Source organism: Protopterus annectens, chromosome 10.part0, assembly GCF_019279795.1.
Source record: "Protopterus annectens isolate FY-2018-M chromosome 10.part0, PAN1.0, whole genome shotgun sequence".
NCBI lineage: Eukaryota > Metazoa > Chordata > Ceratodontiformes > Protopteridae > Protopterus > Protopterus annectens.
In genome coordinates, this window is record NC_056744.1 from 285035027 (window position 1) to 285055911 (window position 20885).

A 20885-nucleotide genomic window follows, 5' to 3' on the forward strand; every position below is an offset into this window, starting at 1 on the left:
TTTCTTAGGATCTGACAGGAAACTACCAAGTTGTTCCAGTTTAACATGTTAGCTGGGGATTTTAAACAAGTGATTAATGAATACAAGAAACGTGTTTTGTAAGATAGAAAGTACCACAGGCAGTGCCAGGCAGTGTTGAAGGCCTGGATGCCAGGCAGCGGTGAAGGCCTGGATGTCAGGCAGTGCCAGGCAGTGTTGAAATCCTGGATGCCAGGCAGGGAGTAGATGGATGTGCACAGGAAATTTTATCTGGAGGACAAAGTCACAACATTCCCCATGGATTTAACTCAGCAAGAAAGAAGATTTAACTTCATTCTAATTCAAAAACTCTTCAGACATAAATAGGATTTTCTGACCATGCCCCCCTCACCTTGCCCTTGGGGTTTCAGAAATTGGAGATGGGCTGATTTTAAATGGAATTCTGGCAAGAACAAAAGTGTCTATTGTCACAGATGTATTGAATAGAAACATGTGCCCGGACACATCCTTCAACAGACTTCAGTAGGAGGTTTGTAAGACAGCCATCCAAAGTGATTTACTAAAACAGAAATGGGCCAGAAAGTGCCTGAAGGAAGGATGAAGATGTAATCCTTGAGTTGAAAAACAGGGAACTGAGATCAGTGCAACAAAAGTAAAATTGAGCTATGGTGGTCTAAAACATGTCCTGGACATGGAAGTGGCTTTATCCAAAGAAATTAACATACTTGAGCTCTCCAAAGCTGAAGCTAAGCTCCTCGGGAAGGGCTAAACCTGGTGATTAAGAAGATAAGGTGACCTGAAGCACATAGTTTGGTTGTTAAAGAAATGGGTCAATAGCATATGAAACCCTTTGGTCACTACCCATTCAGAAGTAACTTCACCCACTCAGGAAGTAACATCATAGATGATGACAATCTTAGGACAGCCTTCTGCAGTTTCTATACCTCTTTCTCTACAGATTATTTATTGACAGAAATGAGCCCTCCTGGACAGTAGTGTCATCAAGGACCAGCAATGTAAGCAACTACAGCAGCAGGGATCCAAACAAATGTATCACTTGCTATGAAGTAGCTAAGACAATGTCTCAGTTTAAACCTAATAAATCCCTGGACATGGATGTCTTTCCAGGTGAACTTTATGTAGGGCTTCTTTTCCTATCATAACCAGGCTGTTATTAGTAATCCCTAAACCCAAAAATGGAACACTCACTTTTGGTGATTTTATACCCATCTCCCTCATCAAGCATGATTTGAAAATACTTGCTGAGATATTGGCCAACAGACTTGATACTCTCTTGTAACAGCTAATCCAGAATGGTCAAATGGGGTTATAAAAGGGAAGGAAGGACCACTTTCAGTCGAAGGTGAGAGCATTTTTTTGACATCCAAAAAGTATTTGATAGGGTCACTTTTAACGATCTATGATATAAGAGCTTTGAGACCTCCTTGCTGAATTCAAAGAAAAGTCTGTATACTGTCCTATCATTTATAGTCCTGGTAAATGGGAGTTCCCAGGACTATTTAATTATTTTATTAGTCATAGAGAACCTGAGGCCAGCTCTTCTCTGGATAAGTCAGTTCCTTCCTAATTTTGCAGTCAATTGTGTGTTAATGAATAAAAACTTGCCAAATGTATTGGAAAGTGTTTTGCATGTTCTTCCTCTCTTTGGGAGATCAGAAGTCTGGTTTGCAACCTTTCTAAGTCTGGTAATTCAGTGTGGCATATCAGACTATATTCTAGAAAGCCAGTCAGTCTATTACAGTTGATAAGGTCACCAAGTACTTATGCCTAAGTTTATCAGGGATTCTCTGTACCACTGTGGAGGATAATCTTTAGGAACTAATGGAAGAAATTAAGGCTCTCTTGCCAAGGTTAGATAATTGTAATCCTATCATAATATCATAATAAGAGATTCAGAGGCTAAGGTATGTGCTGAATTGAATTTAGTATTGAATTGTTCCCAATGTAATTTGTCAGAAGAACAAATAGCTGTATTAAACCTTGGTTTGAAGTTTGTGCCTACAGTAATACCAAGAAGCCAGGTATTGAAACAGAAAATATTTAGGTTTGTACCTAAACTGTATTTGAGATATCATTTTTCTATGCATTTTTCTATGCATTTAAACAAATCTATTTTATGTGATAGAGATGTATGATTATCCAATAGTGATTCAGATACAAGTTTTTTTTTCATGCTGGGAAGATGAGGAGGAATTTTTAAATGATGATAGCAGTAGTGATGTACAAATTTTGAATACATATTGTAAAATAGATGTATCTAGCATCCCAACAGTAAGCAAGTATATTCCCCCTTTTGACAATATACATATATCTCATTTTAATTCCATGATAAATTTTGATGGTGACAATATTTGTAAAAAAGTAGGAAAAAGTGATATAGATTATAATCTGACTTTGAAAGAATGGCAAGCATTAAAAGTATTATATAATAGGAAGGACTTAGTAATAAAACCTTCGGATAAGGGCAATAAAATAGCAATCATGAATGTCTTACAGTATTACAAGATGTGTATGGAGCACTTAGAGAACACTGGAGTTTATATAAAGTGTGATAGAAAGGAATATGAACAATAGTGAGAAGGTTGTTTTTTTCTGCTTGCAGAAAGTTCACAAAAGTTTAGAGAATCCCTCTGGTAGGCCCATAATATACTTCTTGCATAACATCAGTCTAGCGTTACATAAAATCTTGATGCCCTATGCACAAAAATCGCCAGCATATATACAGGACAGTTTTGACTTTTTGGCCAAAGTTTCTCCTATAATTTGGAATAAAGAGAAATATTGGCTGGTCCTGGATGCTAAAAGCTTATACACAAGTATTAAGCATGAAGATGGAATTAAGGCTATCAAATATTTTATAGGGGATAGTCCTTTTTCCTATTTTATTTCAGATTTGGTAGATTTTTGTTTAAAAAATAATTATTTTTATTTTAATAATAAATTATGTAGGCAAAAACAAGGTACAGCAATGAGGGCAGCTTTTGCCCTCATGTACTCAAATCTTTTAATGCTTTTTTTGAGATTTCTTTTTTGTTTAAGTTAGTTTTTATGCAAACATATGTTAATTTTTATTTTCATTAAATAGACAATTTAATATTTATATGTGAGAATGGCTGGGAAGAAGTAGAAAATTTCATAAAAGAGTTGCATAAAAATCCACTTGGTTTAGCTTTTGATGGCCTACAGAAGGGTAATAGAGTCATATATTTAGATCTTGTGTTAGAAGGCAATAATAATGGAAGGATTGTAACAAATATTCATAGAAAATTTATCGATGGTAGCCAGTACCTTTGGGCTACCAGCTGCCATCCACCACATGTCTTGAAACTAAAGCTTTACCTTCTGGTGAAATGTTACGTATGTCTACGTTATGTAGTGATAAAGCTTTATTGGCACAAGAGATGAATGAAACTATAAAGATGTTTATAGCAAGCGGTGACAACATTTGTGATATACAGGAAGCCCGTAGTAGGGTTTGGAAGGAAATAGAAAGGTTAGGTAATAGGAGGGGGAGTTTAAGATCAACTTTTGTGACTAGGGCTAGTGAAGGAGAGAAAAAAATAGTGGATCTTATATATTTTGTAATGGGTTACAATATCAAAAGTAAGGAAGTAAAGGAATTAATAGAACATTATTGGAAGTATTTAATACAGGACAAATTTTTGGCCAGTATTTTTCCACGAAAGCCCTTTTTTTCTTATACTAGGGGAAAAAATTTAAGGGATATTGTTGTTCATGGCATGTTTACCATGCCAACCATAGAGTTAATTAGAGCTCCTTCTGTTAAGGGAACATTAAAATGTGGTAGGTGCAATATATGCACCCACATTGTAACTACTTTTCACAGCATGAATCACATAAAATTTGAACCTAGGGGCTCTTTCTTTTGGGGGGTTATATATGTCGTAAGTGCCCGAGTCACCTATATTATATAGGTGAAACAAAGAGAGAGTTCCGTATAAGGTTCATGGAACATTTAAGGGGCATAAAAAATTGTAGGGAAGATAAAGTGATTGTTACACACTTTAAAATGTTCCATGAAAGTAATACTGATTTATTGCAATGTACTATTTTGGAACAAATTGAATGCATAGATGTCACAGATGAATTATTAAAACAAAAGTTATTGAATAAAGAAAGTATTTATATTTTAAAATATAATACATTAATTCCTAAAGGTTTAAATAATAAATTGAATTGGAAGTGTTTGCTTTAAAAGTTGATTGCTTAATTGGTTGATGAGATGTAATTAGGAATGTAGAATATAAAGCGTGTTTTTTTAACTTTTTTATTCCATGAAGTTGGTAACACCAAGGCTCTAGAATAAATTATTCTTGTTTTATAGTACATGGTTTCTCCTTTTTACTTTTAAGTAATAAGAACAGCATTTGGTATCTTGTTGTGCTTTTGATAAATGTGAGGAGGTGGAAGTGTTATTGCAAAATATATTATTGAAAGTCAGTCTATTACAGTTGTTAAGGTCACCAAATACTTATGCCTAAGTTTATCAGGGACTCTCTGTACCACTGTGGAGGGTAATCTTTAGGAACTAGTGAAATAAATTAAGGCTCTCTTGCCAAGGTTAGATAATTGTAATCCTATTTCTCACATTTTGCCTAGCCATCCAAACCTATGTTCTGACTATGTTTATACATCCAGTATCTCCAGTATAATGTCCTCTAATGATGTTCATGCAATGAAGGATAAGGCTTTACCAGTTTCAACAGCTTGATTTGGTGTGTATTAGAAATCCTAAATTTGTTAGATTAGACGGAAGACAGAGCTGAGTTTTAGTTTTATCTGGGTTAAGGAGGCTGTCATAAATATGTACTAGTTTAAGGTTAGAAGTCTTTGTCTCATTATGTGCATTTTTTTAAGAATTGAACCAGAATTGAGGGTCCTCTTTTAATGGAGTCTAATATGTTTGAGGAAAGAAAAATTATGCCTTATTTAACATAAACTGTCACACTGACTCACAGTTAAATTCATATGGAAAGAGGTATCTAAAATGTGCAGCAGGATTGGTGGGGCCCGAAGAGGAATGGATTTGTTTTCACACAAGCACTTTTACTAATTTGCTATGGGCTCTAAGATTATGGCCAATCCAGGTAACACCGATCTTTAGACTGTATATTGTATTGACAGGGACACACCTGAACCAGAGTGGGTGGAGCAAATTTATGGCGTACAATGCAAGGCAACTGTCTGTACTGGGCTGTTCTCAATGCCTCCGTATGACTACTCATATTTTAAAGAAACTGTATCAGTCTTAGCTATTCTTAATTCCCTCTCTAAATCATGGAAACAGGTTCTGTTATTTCTTAAATAATTACTTTCTTAATTAGATTAGTATAATATTAGATTTTTTTATAATGCTCTGACATTGCTTTTATTGCTAAGCTGACATTGTTGCTATTGTTATTACAGAAGTTTTTGTTATTCACAATGGTTTATTTTTCTTCTGTTGTGCAACAAAGTTCTTGATTTGAAAAAAAAAAGTAATACCATATCTGGAAAGAATTATGCAATGCAGGTGATACAAAAATCAACAAATGAGGATCCTCTTTCAATGGTACCTAACTCCATGCAGGTGACTGAGGTTAGGGATGAGGCAGAGTAGCCGATACTAGAAGTGTGGTCATGACGCAGTGAATAATGTCCACATGTTCTGCAGATGACGCATTGTAAGAGCCAACTAGGACTTCCTGATAAAAGTTGTCAGATATATTCTCTGAGACAATTCCATTACATTGGAAGATTTGGATTTTTGGTATTGTGCCTAAAGTTAAGTCCCACCTTCTTCCTATGATAGAGGTCTACTGGGTACCAGAGAATGTTGTTAAATTCTGTGCACTAAACAATGTTAAATGAAGGGGTCACCATCAATTGAGGCTTAGACCATCTTCTTCAAAAGGATCTAGTTTATATTTTGCAAGTATTTAAAAGCACTGGGCAATTAACTTATCTTACACAGCAATGGAAACTATTACATGCTAATTATGGGTATTTATTCTAAACTGTGTGTTTTAAGTAGAATATCAGAGAGCAGAGCCACCTTACTAAGTTGAGAAGATACTGATTTACAAGCTGAGCAATGAATATAAAGTAAACAAGTTCATAGGTTTACGCTAGGCTAACAACCACTAGGGCCTTTATAAGCCCAGCTGTAAACCACAAATTTGTCCTACGAGTTATTGTATCTTAGATGTTGTTACAGGGGTCACTGTTAGTTTGGCCATGATTTAATGACCAGCTCTATCCATCAGAGATACAGGTGCAAAACCAGGGTTCAATTTCCAATTTCCTATCCACTGGTCCAGCACCTGTTTCCCCTATCCAACAGGGGCACAGGTGGGATCCCAGGGGTGTATTTTCTGTTTCCCATCCAGTCATCCAGGTTCCTCTTAAAGAAGATTAGAGTGCTACTCTGCTCAACATGGAGAGGGAGTCTATTCCACAGATGGGGGAGTCTTTGGGACACAAATCTATCTCGCCAACAAGTTCTATTAATTTCACAGACCAGGTAAAGGTCTTGCATGTGGGCAGATATGCAGCAACTCCATCAAGGCTGGGTTTGAGATGGCCTTGTATGCCAGACACAGGTCACCTCTGAGTTGTCTGTACGAGACTGAGTAGATGGACAGGGCTTTTAGCCTATCTGCATAGGATAGGTGTTTGAGACCCTGGATTTTCCTGGTCAGGAATCTCTGTGGTCTCTCCAGCTGCTGCATGTGCTTCGCAAGGTACATGCCAAAGGGGGGCATTGTACTGGATAATGGGTCTGATAAGGGAGGATTACAGAGATGTTATGACCTCCTTGTTCCTGGATGAAATGCTCTTATTTATGAGGTCAGCCATGTAGAAAGCCCAAGTCCCTCACAACTGATTGTGTGCTTAGTACATTGTTATTAATGTGATAATTAGTGGGGATGCCATTTTCCCCAAAGGGGATACTGATGTATTTCTTGGCATTCAGTTTGAGGCCATGCTTCTGGCACCAGTCAATTGTTTGGGTAAGGCCCTCTTGGAGGGTGTTCACATCACTAGGGGAATTTAAGACAGCGCCCAGCTTGCAGTCATCTGGAAACTTGGTCAGCCACAGACCACTCGTTTTGGCTTGCACCTCAGAAAAGTATAATCCAAACAGTAGAGGGTACAAGACTGATCCTAGCGATATACCACTCATTACGGTCAACTACTAGAGGTGGCTTCCCCTATTTTGACTGAGTGGGTTCTATCAGTGAGCCAGTTAGCTATCCATCTGGTAACATACAGGTTGTTGCCTAGCTGGGAGAGTTTATCTATTATGCCCGAGTCAGGTAGGGAATAGTGTTGAAGGCTTTGGCTAGGTCAAGGTAGGTGGTGTGCATTGTCTTCCCCTCATCCATGGCTTTGGTGACTGTTTTAAAGAAGTCATCCAAGTTTAATAGGCATGATTTTGCTTTACTAAACCAAACTGTGTGGGGTCAAGAGTTTGGAGGTTGCCAATGTCCTTGTTTATAAGGTCCATGATAATGCATTCCATGCCCTTGCAGATCAGGGCAGTTAGGCTGATGGGCCTATAATTGCCTGGGTCAGTGGACACTGCACCTTTGTGTAGAGGGTGACAGTGGCTGTCTTCCATTCAGCTTGTAAGAAGCCAGTGCTGAGGCTTTGTTTGAATAGGGTGCCTAATGGAGCTGAGAGCTCATGCCCAAGTTGATGTAGGATACAACCAGGGATGTTTTCGGGTCACATGGAGACTAGTTTTTTTTTGCCTTTGAGAGGGCATTAAAAACCTGCTCCCTGGTGATGTGGGGAGGGGGGCAGGTGCTGGGGATGTCCTGGTTTGCTGATGGGGGGGACGGGGGGGTGAAGTTTTCACTGAACCTGTCTGCCAGCAGGTTGGCTATATCTATGGCGTTTGTGTATGTGGTATTATTGACCACCAGTTCAGAGCAGATTTGAGTGTTACCTTTTAAACTGCAGACATATGTGATTGCCCTTAGTAGATGGGCCCAATTTGTACTCAAAGTTATCTTTAGAGGATTTCACCCATGACCTTATTTGCTTGCTCAGACAAAGGAGAGATTGCTTCCAATTTGGCGCCTGGTCTTTCTTGGTCCTGGACAGCAATTTTTTTTCCTTTTATTATAGAGTTTGTTTATTTCTGCTGTTCACCAGATAGGTTTACTCTTCCTTGAGGGAGATGGTTTGGTCATGTTAGGCATTGCTGAGTCCATACAGTTATGTAGGTGCTCATATAGTTCTTTTGGTGTAGGCTTGGACATTAGTGCTAGTTCCAACTGAAGGGACAGTGGCTGTAAAGCTGCTTATACCTGCTCTGAGGAGATTGTAGTCAGCTTTGGAAAAGTTTGTTTGACCATGACAAGGAGGGGGTGGCATGGGGAGATGGTGACTTCAAAAGTGATCACTTTATGGTCGGATCTTACAAAGGAGGATGACACTGTAGGGGTGATACAGTGGCTACTCATGTTGGCTAGGTCCAGCTCCAGGATATTTTCACCTCTCGTAGGGGTATTGACCAGGTGATCCAATGCATTGGCATTGACAAAGTCGAGGAATCTCTGGGCATTCATGTTTGGGCTAGAATAGGTCTTCCACTCTGTGGTTGTTTAATTAAAGTCACCCAGGATCAGGGTAGAGGATTGAATTTTGATGGATTCAAGTAAGCACAGATAGGTGGAGTGGGCGAACTGAGGCATCATTGGGGTCTGTAGCTAGCTATGATTTGAATAGGTGTAGGCAGTATGCATCATTTTACCCACATCCATTGCTTTGGTGGCCTTCTCAAAAAAGTTCACCAGGTTTAGAAGGCATGACCTGCCTTTGTCGAAACTCTGTTGGGTCAAGTGTCTGAAGGTTTCCTGTGTCTTTTTAGATAATTTCTATGATGATTCATTCCATGGTTTTGCATGTAAGACTAGTCAGACTAATGGGCCTGTAGTTCCTTGGAGCCATTATGCAAAGGGATGACTGTTACAGTCCTCCTGGTCTGCAACTATAGTTTAATAGTGACTTCTGTGGTCCTCACAGGTTATATTTCAGACTATTTAGGAAGTATTCTGGGATATTATCTGGGTCCATAGAGGCTGTATTTTCGGCCTTACAGAGCATAGCCAGGACCTGCTCCCTATTTATAGTTGGAGGGATTATGATTGAAGATATTTCCTGTGGGAGAGCTGAGACTGAGTAAGGGGTGAAGTTGGACATTAATTTGTCAGTCTGCAGATTTGTTATATCATCCAATTTAGTGAATGTGGCTCCATTAACCACCAGTTCAGCACACTGTTGTATGCTGTCTTTGTAGTTCCTGACGTAGCTGAAAGAGGTCTTATGGTTGTCTTTAGCCTATGAAGCTATCTTGACCACAAAATTGGCTTTCATGGATTTAATTAGTCCTTTTAGTTGTCTGTTTAGTTTGATTGGAGAGTTCTTATCTTTTGTGAGTTACACTTTCTAAATGTACCTAAGACTTTTTTCTTTTCTTGTATAACCTGTTTAGTTTAGGATTCCACTGGTGTGGTTTGTATTTAGAGTTTGTTTTGGGCTACTTCTGTTAGGTACAACAACTGATATGCAACCATTGACATGTATATGCAGAGTTTCTGTGAACAATTCCACATAGGTTGCTGTGTTTTCTGAGTTTGTAGGGGCATGGAATTCTGACAAGCTATCTTTTAGTAAAAAGTTGTTTGTTTTTGGAATAGTTCCTAGCTGTTACAGGGTTAACTGGGGTTACCATATTGATTTTTTATTTTAAATGAAACATCTGTGTGATCTGACCATACCATGGAGAACATGACACTGGGGGGGGGGTGCAGCATTCTCCCATATTTGTGAGAACCAGGTCCAATATGTTTGAATCTCTAGCACTATCTGGTGTTGGGTGGTTGCATTTATAAAGTCCATTAATCTCTGTGCCTGCAGATTTAAAACTGTATAGGATTCCAGTCTATTGAAGGGTAATTAATACCCCCCATCAAAAAAAAATTTTTATAATGGTGAGCATCTCCAGTGGGTCTAAGTATGACCTATGGGTTTCATGGGACATAAACGGTGGCCTACAGCTTGCTAGGATACAGGATGGGGCTTTGTCTATTGTAATTTTCACATGGAGAGACTCCAGTATGTCATTCTGTTTGACCAATCTTCTGGAAGTACGCTTGTTAATGATAGAGATCGTGACACTTCTACCTTAGTCCCTGTCTGTGTAGTTATTGGTCTAAAAGAGTGGAAAACACTGAAGTCTTGGGGTACTTTCTGTCACTTTAAACCATGTCTCAGTAACTGCACAGATATATACATTCTCCATGGTGAGGAGAGCTTGGAGGAAGTGGACCTTGTTTAAGCTCCTGACATTGAGCAGTAACACCTTGAGGTTCCCTTGGCTTGATTTATTGATTACTTGGTTGTGAGTGAAAAAGAGACAAATGCTACATTGTCTCAAGATACCAATACCCACCATAATAGCTGTGGAGAGATTTGCAAATTGCATAGCAATGTTGTCAGGTCCATTAATCGATGAGCTGCGAGGGTGTGGCATATGAGGGGTTAATAGAGGGTTACTACGACTGCTTTTAATTTTAACAGCCATACTGCTCAGTTTGCAAGGTAGCTGCTTTGTGCTTGTCAATGTGCTGCCTACAGTTTTATGGGTAGTTTTGTACGGAAAATTTGATTTCTAGATGTTTGTGTTTATAGAGGATATTGCTAACCAACACTAAGCGATGAGCAGCTCCACAGAAATGTGCCAAATGTATACTGGCACTGAAAACAGAGTAAACTGACTAAACTGACTAATAAGCCCTCTGACCTATAAAATGACTACACTCGGAGCCCTTCAATTTGTTTCCCAAATCAGATAGACCAGGCATTCACCTACTATTGCTAGATGAAAACTACCAGCTAAAAACTCCATAGCTTTGCTGATTACTGAGCTAATAGTTTCACTATATTACAAGTTATCGTTTTGTTTGTCTTTTTATGTAAAATAAATAAAATCCAGTTAAAAAAGTGATATCATTGTTTGTAATACTGCGTTAGATATGTTAAACATACTTTCATTAAACTAATGAAGTTAGATTGTGACATTTGTTACATTTGAAATCTAGTAATAAGGTATTTTAAACGCAAAATGTTACGAGACAGAAACCTCGTGATTATTATTATTATTATTATTATTATTATTACTATTATTATCAAAAGTCAGCTTATTTTACTTCTAATCAATGCAGCCTTTATATATATATATATATATATATATATATATATATATATATATATATATATATATATATATATATATGGGTCTAGGTTAGAAGATCGACAGCCGACATCACCGACAACGGATTAGCGGGAGCCAGATGATCGACATTCGGAAGACCGACTCTACGGATGAAAACGCCGACGCCAGGGATAGTGACTTGGAAAGAAGGCTGTGTGAGTATGCGGTGGTGACGGACGTTAGGGTGCGAGTAAGGTAAGTGTGGATAGTGACAGTCTGTGGGGATAGGGGTGGGTTAAGTGAGTTAGGGTTAGGGCGCGGGTTAGGTAAGTGTGCGGTAGTGGTATTTTTTGGGTTAGGGGTGGGTTAAGTGAGTTAGGGTTAGGCGGTTAGGTAAGTGTGCGGTAGTAGTATTTTTGGGTTAGGGGTGGGTTAAGTGAGTTAGGGTTAGCGTGGGTTAGCTGAGTGTGCGATAGTGACGGACCTTAGGGTAAGGGTTTGGGTTAGGGTTGTACATAGTTGTGTGTGTGAGGTTTAGTGTGGGTTTGTGAGGATTTTGGTGTGCTTGTGTTCTGTGTGTGGTTTTGGATAGGGATGTGTTTTGTTAGTTGATTGTTGTTATTGTGGTGTGTGCAGTGTATGGGGTTTCGTGTTTGTGGACTGTCGGTTACTTGTTTGTCGGGCATGTGAGGTGTCGTGGTTATGGTTTGTCGATTATGTGGTGTCGATGTTTCTGTTGTCGGTGAAAGTAGCTGTCGATGTTATAACCTAGAACCATATATATATATATATATATATATATATATATATATATATAATTAATTTGCATTTAACTATTTTGTAGGTTATTTAGTCTAACGTAAAGCCAAAACTGATCAGTACTCCATAAAACCTTATCCCTGCTATTCATACTTTTTCCTTTTTTAGATAGAAAGATGCATTATGATCAGATTATATAAGCACTGTAGTTCCAGGGATTAATTAGGTATTATGGTGTTTGTGTTTCATCATTGCTAAGAACCAATGATGTAGTCATTTCCTATTACAAACTAGGTAAAGGCACTACATGCTTTGTGAATCGTATTACCTAGACTGTAACAGCAATAGGAATAAGCATATGTCAATGTCAAATGCTGGCTTGTACAAGAACTGAACCATGGAAATAAGATATGTGGCCAGTAAAATAATTAATTTTTAACTGCCTAGATTTCCAAATCAAAGTTTCAGTCATTTTCAAAATGATCATTCTTCATTCCTGGCCTTTTGAGTCCTGAGTGTCTTCATTTAGGTAGATGGTATGCCCAGCTCTGCATGTCAATTTTAAATTACTGCTCCTGGAAGTTGCATTAAGGAATACAAAGGGCATTGTTACATAAACGCGAGACACAAATATTTGACACACTGAAGTATGATTACAAAACAATGAACTGCAAATGAAGCTGGGAAAAAGAAAACTTACTGTAATATGCAGCTACTTATATATGCTAATTCCAGGATTACTGTATCACAGAATAAAGAAAATTCTCTGAGATAATGAAATGTCACTGTTAAAGTACTTGTCACAGTAGTTAATATTAATTGTTGCTGTCATGAATTTCTGCCTGCCTCACAGTGCTAACTTCCAAATTATTTTACTTGCATTGTTATGCTACATTTTGATAACACAACCTAACAGTGGGTTAGGAGGAGCACCAAAGTAAACGTTTGATCTTACTGTTCATAAAAGCAGTGTCCTGTCTAATATGTAGTCTGTCAAATAGTTTTGATCTTCTGACTAAGGCTCAGTTGGTGTGCCACATTACTATGTTTTCCAAGGATACAGTTCTATAATCCTTCAGTTGAAGTTAAGAAAGATGGAAGGATATTTTAAAGTTCACATCAGCCAAAAATATTTACTGTAATGGCTGGGTAGTCCTTATGGGGATCTATGGGGTTAGTGAAGTACCAACAGCAGCAATCGAATATAAAAGGGCAGATATAAATATGCTGCAGTAACTTATCACTGATGAGCTGCCTACTAGAGTTCCCATAAAGCTAGCCAGTGCATTGGCATGCCTCTGGTGGAGATCTTCAACAGATCACTAGTAATGGAGAAGTACAAAAAAGAGGAGACAACAGCAATGGTGGCACCCTTGTAAGGGGAGCTCAAATCTTCCAGTGAAGTTCATACCAGTTAGATTTACAACAGTGTCTGGAGAACTCATGGAGGAATTAACAATCTGCATTCAAACTGGAACCTTAGGTTGAGAGACAGCCTTACAGAACTATCTGCAAATATATAGAGCTGAGTATATTTTCCTGTATTATTCTATATTATAGAGCTAAATTGTTTGCTTAGATATCTGTTGTGTATATATATATATATATATATATATATATAGAGAGAGAGAGAGAGAGACATTCCTCACATCTGTGTTGAAGCTGTTTTTCCCCACCCTCCCTCATTTCCTACCTTGTCTTCAGCTATATAATTGAGCTAGTGTTGTGTGTCCTGTTAATTAACAATCTGCATTCAAATTGGAACCTTAGTTTGAGAGACAGCCTTACAGAACTATCTGTAAATGTATAGAGCTGAGTATATTTTTCTGTACTATTCTGTATTATAGAGCTAAATTGTTTGCTTAGATATCTGTTGTATATATATATATATATAGAGAGAGAGAGAGCGCAGTATATATTTTTTGGCTTTATCATTTGCACATTCCTCACATCTGTGTTGAAACTGCCCCCCCCCTCATTTCCTGCCTTATCTTCAGCTATATAATTGAGCTAGTGTTGTGTGTCCTGTTAAATAACAATCTGCATTCAAACTGGAACCTTAGTTTGAGAGACAGCCTTACAGAACTATCTGCAAATATATAGAGCTGAGTATATTTTTCTGTATTATTCTGTATTATAGAGCTAAAGTGTTTGCTTAGATATCTGTTGTATATATATATATATATATATATATATATATATATATATATATATATATATATATATATAGAGAGAGAGAGAGAACAGTATATATTTTTGGCTTTATAATTTGCACATTCCTCACATCTGTGTTGAAACTGTTTTTCCCCACCCCCTCATTTCCTGCCTTGTATTCAGCTATATAATTGAGCTAGTGTTGTGTGTCCTATTAATTAACAATCTGCATTCAAACTGGAACCTTAGTTTGAGAGACAGCCTTACAGAACTATTTGCAAATATATAGAGCTGAGTATATTTTTCTGTATTATTCTGTATTATAGAGCTAAATTGTTTGCTTAGATATCTGTTGTGTATATATATATATATATATATATAGAGAGAGAGAGAGAGAACAGTATATATTTTTTGGCTTTATAATTTGCACATTCCTCACATCTGTGTTGAAACTGTTTTTCCCCACCCCACACTCATTTCCTGCCTTGTCTTCAGCTATATAATTGAGCTAGTGTTGTGTGTCCTGTTAATTAACAATCTGCATTCAAACTGGAACCTTAGTTTGAGAGACAGCCTTACAGAACTATCTGTAATTGTATAGAGCTGAGTATATTTTTCTGTATTATTCTGTATTATAGAGCTAAATTGTTTGCTTAGATATCTGTTGTATATATATATATATATATATATATATAGAGAGAGAGAGAGAGAGAGCAGTATATATTTTTTGGCTTTATAATTTGCACATTCCTCACATCTGTGTTGAAACTGTTCCCCCCCTCATTTCCTGCCTTATCTTCAGCTATATAATTGAGCTAGTGTTGTGTGTCCTGTTAATTAACAATCTGCATTCAAACTGGAACCTTAGTTTGAGAGACAGCCTTACAGAACTATCTGCAAATATATAGAGCTGAGTATATTTTTCTGTATTATTCTGTATTATAGAGCTAAATTGTTTGCTTAGATATCTGTTGTGTATATATATATATATATATATATATATATAGAGAGAGAGAGAGAGAGAGAGAGCAGTATATATTTTTTGGCTTTATAATTTGCACATTCCTCACATCTGTGTTGAAACTGTTTTTCCCCACCCCCCCCCTCCCAGTTCTTGGTCATATTTTAAATTTGGTGGCTTTTGCAGTGCCTGCCCCACTGTAGATTTGATCTAAGACACTCCCCCAGGCCCATCTCTTTACCACATTCTACCTAATTAACCATTTCTGCACTTGCTTTTAGTCCTTTTTAATTTAGTTACATTTTTTCAAACTGTGTGTGGACTAATATTGCTACATATTCAAGTGTGCCAGCTTGCACTGCATGAGAATTGTATTTACTACTGCTTTTGCTACTTTTCTGAAAAAAAAAATTAATCTGCTTTTACTGTACTTGTGTTTCTTCCTACTTTATTTTGCTTTTGCGTCATCTTAAAAGTACTCAATTGTATTTATTACTGCTTGGTGTAACTCATTCTAAGCCTTTTAGTTTCAACACTTGGGCTTCAGACCAGTTGTTTTACATTGAGATGGTTTGTGGTCTGCACTGTAGTGGCAGAACAGGTAGCTTACATCCTCCTAAGCTGGGAACTGCTGATTGAGGGCTCAGTGTCTGTTATTCTAAAAGTGTATTAATTCTGGTTTAAGCACTTGGGCTTTCAGGCCAGTTATTTTACATTAAGAGGGTTCTTGGTCTGCACTCTTGTGGGAGGAGAGGCTGGACTCTGCCCTTCTGAGCTGGGAATTTCTGGTTGAAGGCTTATAGTGCATGCATATCTGAACTGCTTCTTACTGAAATTGGTACACCTTGTTTGCTGTAGCATAGACTAGATCCAGGCCTGCTGAATCTAGCTTTGTTTGTATAACTTGAGCACTAATCCAGGCATTCTTTAAAGTATTCAGTTGTATTTATTACTGCTTGGTAGTAACTTGATTAAAGTGTAGCTATCATTCTAAGTCTTTTGGATTAAGCACTTGGGCTTCAGACCAGTTGTTTTACATTAGGAAGGTTTGTGGCATGCACTGTGGTGGCAGGACAGGTAGCTTTCATCCTTCTAAGTTGGGACCTGCTGATTGAGAGCTCAGTGTCTGTTATTCCTAAAGTGTATTAGTTCTGGTTTATGCACTTGGGCTTCAGGCCAGTTATTTTACATTAAGAAGGATCGTGGTCTGCACTGTTGTGGGAGGAGAGGCTGGACTCTGCCCTTCTGAGCTGGGAATTTCTGGTTAAAGGTTTATAGTGCCTGCATATTTGAACTGTTTCTTACTGAAATTAGTACACCTTGTTTGCTGTAGCATAGACTAGATCCAGGCCTGCTGAATCTAGCTTTGTTTGTATGCTTGTTGTTTGTTTGCTTGTTATTTCCTGAACGCTAATTCCACCTAAAGCGGCTTCTCAGCACTTCTGTGGATCCCTAGTGATATCTGCATTGCTTACTGTACTTATTTCCTTGTTTCACTTGAAAGAAAGTTACTGTTTGTCATTTTTGCATTTAAGTTACCTGTAACACATTGCACTTAAGTTACCTGGCACTTGCTCACTAAAGCAATTATATAAGTCAGCACTAAAAATTAAAAGCACTACACCCTCACTCCCCATTGGCCCTTGTTTTCAATTATAAAGGAATTCCCAATATTATTCTAGCATGTCCAAAGTTCAGTTGTCAATCTCCTCTCCAGTCCAGCTGGTGAATCTGGGAATCTTGAGGCAATGTTACAACTGCCTCATGTACACAGATAACCCTCTCCTCCTCCCAACAAATTCCAACACATGTGAGAGATGCAACCATATAGCCAAACTGGAGGCTAAGCTCTCTCAACTCAGTACTGGCATAACCAGTCAGGAGGAGAAGGAAACCACACTCACTACAATTCCAGTCTCACATAGACCTACCACGACAGCAAACCAAACACATAATCACACAAAAACATACTCAGAGGCTCTAAATAAAGATCTGCCTAAGTAGTAGAGACCTCCAAAGCAGACACCCAAGCAACCGCTACCCCAAAACAAAACACGTGCAACACATATCTCACAAAGCCAGTGTGCCGAACAGTCACAGCCCTTAAGGCTAAACAACACACCTGATACACTTGTAATAGGTGACTCTATCGTCAGGCACACTGACGTCCCGCTCACCAGGCTGAGCAAGGAGAAGGTCACGGTGAGCAGCCTGCCGGGCGCTAGGATCCGCCACATAACACAAGCACTCAGGTCACTCCAAGGCAAGTACAAATATGACTCAGTCATTGTCCATGCTGGTGTGAATGACCTGAGACATACCTCTCTGGACTACATGAAAAGAGACATAGAGGAGCTCTCTGAGCATGTAGCCCAGGTCGGCATGACCCTGACCTTGAGTAGCATCTTACCCTCACCAAGAATGATGCCACAATATGAAGACAAGATGATCAAGTTCAGCAATTGGCTTAAGTACTGGTGTCATTCAAAGGGGATCCAATGCCTGTCAGCCTGGGATGATATGCTCGACAAGCCACGATGCTTCGCTAGGGACGGCTTGCACCTGTCACCCCTGGGCTTTCGGATATTGGCAAAGGCTCTTACTACCCCCATAGTGCATTTTTTAGGCAAGGCTCAAAAGACAAACCCACCTCCATAGGTATCACAAGGGATAACAAACTAAGAGTAATGCTACTCAATGCCAGAAGTCTAAACCTCAAGATGCATGCACTTGAAACTCTCCTTAGCATGGAGAACATCGATATCTGTGCAGTAACAGAAACCTGGTTTAGGGCTCCCGAGAGCACCCCAGCACTACCAGGTTATACCTCATACCATGCTATTCGGCCCCAAAACTTGGACCGAACCACAAAAGGAGGGGGAGTATCGATATTCATCAAAGATACCTACACCTCCAGGTTGGTGGCAAAGCACGAAGCATCAGAGACTATCCATGTGCAACTAACAGTGGGTAAAACTGCCCTCCAGTTTATAGCCTGCTACCGACCACCCTCCCAAACCCAGGAACCCCACTCGGCCTTCCTGAGAACACTGGAAAATATGAAGGTTTCTCCAAACACCATTATATTGGGCGACTTCAACTACCCAAACATAGACTGGGAGCATTACTCTAGCTCCAAAACCCTAGCCCAAAGGTTCCTAGAATTCATAAACTCAAATGCTATGGAACAACTTGTTACCACTCCCACAAGAGGGGAAAACATACTGGACCTGATCATCACCAACATGGGGACTCTATGCTCCAGACCAGAAATGTATCCCTCACTGGTAAGATCAGACCATAAACTGATTTCACTGGATATTCACATCCTGACCCCAACCCCTGCCCAGAAAACCACAATGAAAAACTTCTCTAAAGCAAATTTCACTCTCCTCAAAACCGAAGTGAAATCCTTCAAAGCACCCGGGCCTGTGGAAAATACGGCCCAGACCACAGAATCCTTTATAAATGCATTATATGAACTCCTTCAGGAATGCATGGATCATGCAATCCCAAATAAAACCAAGACCCAATCCTCCAAAGGCAGACGTACTGTCTGGTGGACCCCAGCCATTAACAAACTATACAATAGAAGGAGGAAGCTACTACATGATAGAGCAAAATCCCAAAAAGGGAAGGCATCTCTGATCAGTATTAGCAAAAAACTAAGGGCACTCATAAAATCGTCTAAGGCCAGCTTCGAGAGAAAAATTGCACAGGACATTAAGGATAATCACAAGGCTTTCTTTAGTTATGTTAGGAACCTGGGTGGGAATTCCCAGATATGCTCAGAATTAGTCCAAAATGTCAAAAAATATACCGAACCCACAGACATTGCCAACATCCTAGCTGACAGGTTCAGTGCAAACTCCCCCACCAAAAGGGCAAATATCTATTCCAGCAGAGTGCTGCCCCCCTGACATCTCAGATGCTCAGGTAAGAGCCGCCCCCTCCAAAGCAAAAAACACAGCATCAAAGGGACCAGACGGTGTCCCGGGCTGCGTCCTACATGAACTCCAAGAAGAGCTAAACCCAAACATAAAACTACTGTTCAGTCTCAGCCTTACTACAGGATATGTACCCAAAGAGTGGCGTACAGCAACAGTGGTCCCTCTCCACAAAGGTGGTGCCTCAACGGACCCTGGAAACTATCGCCTCATAAGCCTGACTAGCTTGGTCTGCAAAGCTATGGAAAGGATCATCATGGACCTCATAAATAAAGATATTGGGGACCTACAGACAAAGGATCCTACCCAGTTCGGCTTTGTTAAGGGCAGATCCTGCCTCTTAAACCTGGTTGACTTCTTTGAAACAGTCACCAAGGTCATTGACGAAGGGAAGGTGGTCCACACAGCCTACCTGGACCTCGCAAAAGCCTTCGATACAATACCCCACTCGGGCATTATAGATAAGCTCACCAGCTTAAATATAAACCCCTATGTCACTAGATGGGTTGCAAACCGGCTCAAGGACAGAACCCACTTGGTTAGAATTGCTGGAGCCATGTCAGACTCCAAACCAGTTACAAGTGGCGTCCCACAAGGCTCAGTCTTGGGACCTCTCTTGTTCGGTATATATTTCTCAGAGGTACAGGCCAACACGGAATGACTGTGGCTGACCAAGTTCGCAGATGACTGCAAACTGGGAGCCATAATCGACTCTCCAGCTGACACAAGCATCCTCTAAAAGGGCCTCATAGAAACAGACAACTGGTGCCAGAGCCATGGCCTCAAGCTAAATGCCAAAAAGTGTATAGTCATCCCCTTTGGCAAAAACAAAGTGCCCACAAATTACCACATAGGTGGTAATCCATTAAGTACAGAAGAAGTAATTAGGGACCTGGGGACCCAAGTTGATAGCAATCTCTCATTTGACAACCACGTGGCCAAAGTGGTTAGAAAAACATTTTATATAGCCCATCTAATCATGAAGGGATTCACATCTAGATTAGGGGAGGTCATCGTGCCTCTTTACTCATCCCTCATCAGGCCCATAATCGAGTACAATGCCCCTTTTGGGATGTACCTTACCAAACACCTGCAGCAACTGGAAAGACCCCAAAAGTACCTCACCAAGAGGATCAAAGGGCTCAAACAGATGTCATATGCTGCCCGGTTAAAGAAACTCCATCTCTACTCAGTGGCATACCGCCTGCTCAGAGGCGACCTGTGCCTGACGTATAAAGCCATGTCCAACCCGGAATTAAGGGACATGCTGTGCCTCACAAAATCCAAATCCCATCGAGCTACACACTCGAGAGACTTGAACCTCAGCATTGAAATAAATAGGACATGCTGGAGGGACAGATTCATAACCCAGAGGCTCCCTTCACTCTGGAATAAAATCCCAGTCCAGGTTAGGCAGAGTCCCTCATTGACTCTCTTCAAGAGGAATCTTGATGAGTGGATGGGAGATCATAGGTTTACCCCAGGTATCACTTCTGTGTCACTGTTAGACAGAGGCACAGTATACTAACCTCGAAAAAGGGCATAGCAAAATTAATTTAAAATGGGTGGCAAAAGCCAAACATACTCTGGCTAGGCTTATAAATGCCCTAGGGCAGATAGCCTAGTATGAACCTATGAACCTATGAAAGATCGGTAACATTTCCAGGATACAGCAACTCCAGGACTGAACCAACATGCATTCACTGCCTCAAGGATCTGTCAGTCAAACCTGATCCAGTTTTAAAATTGGCTTACAGCAGAAACAGTCAGGGGAATACCTGTTAATGTAGTCAACCTGGATTTCAGAAAAAAATTTGACTTTGTGCCATCCAAGAGG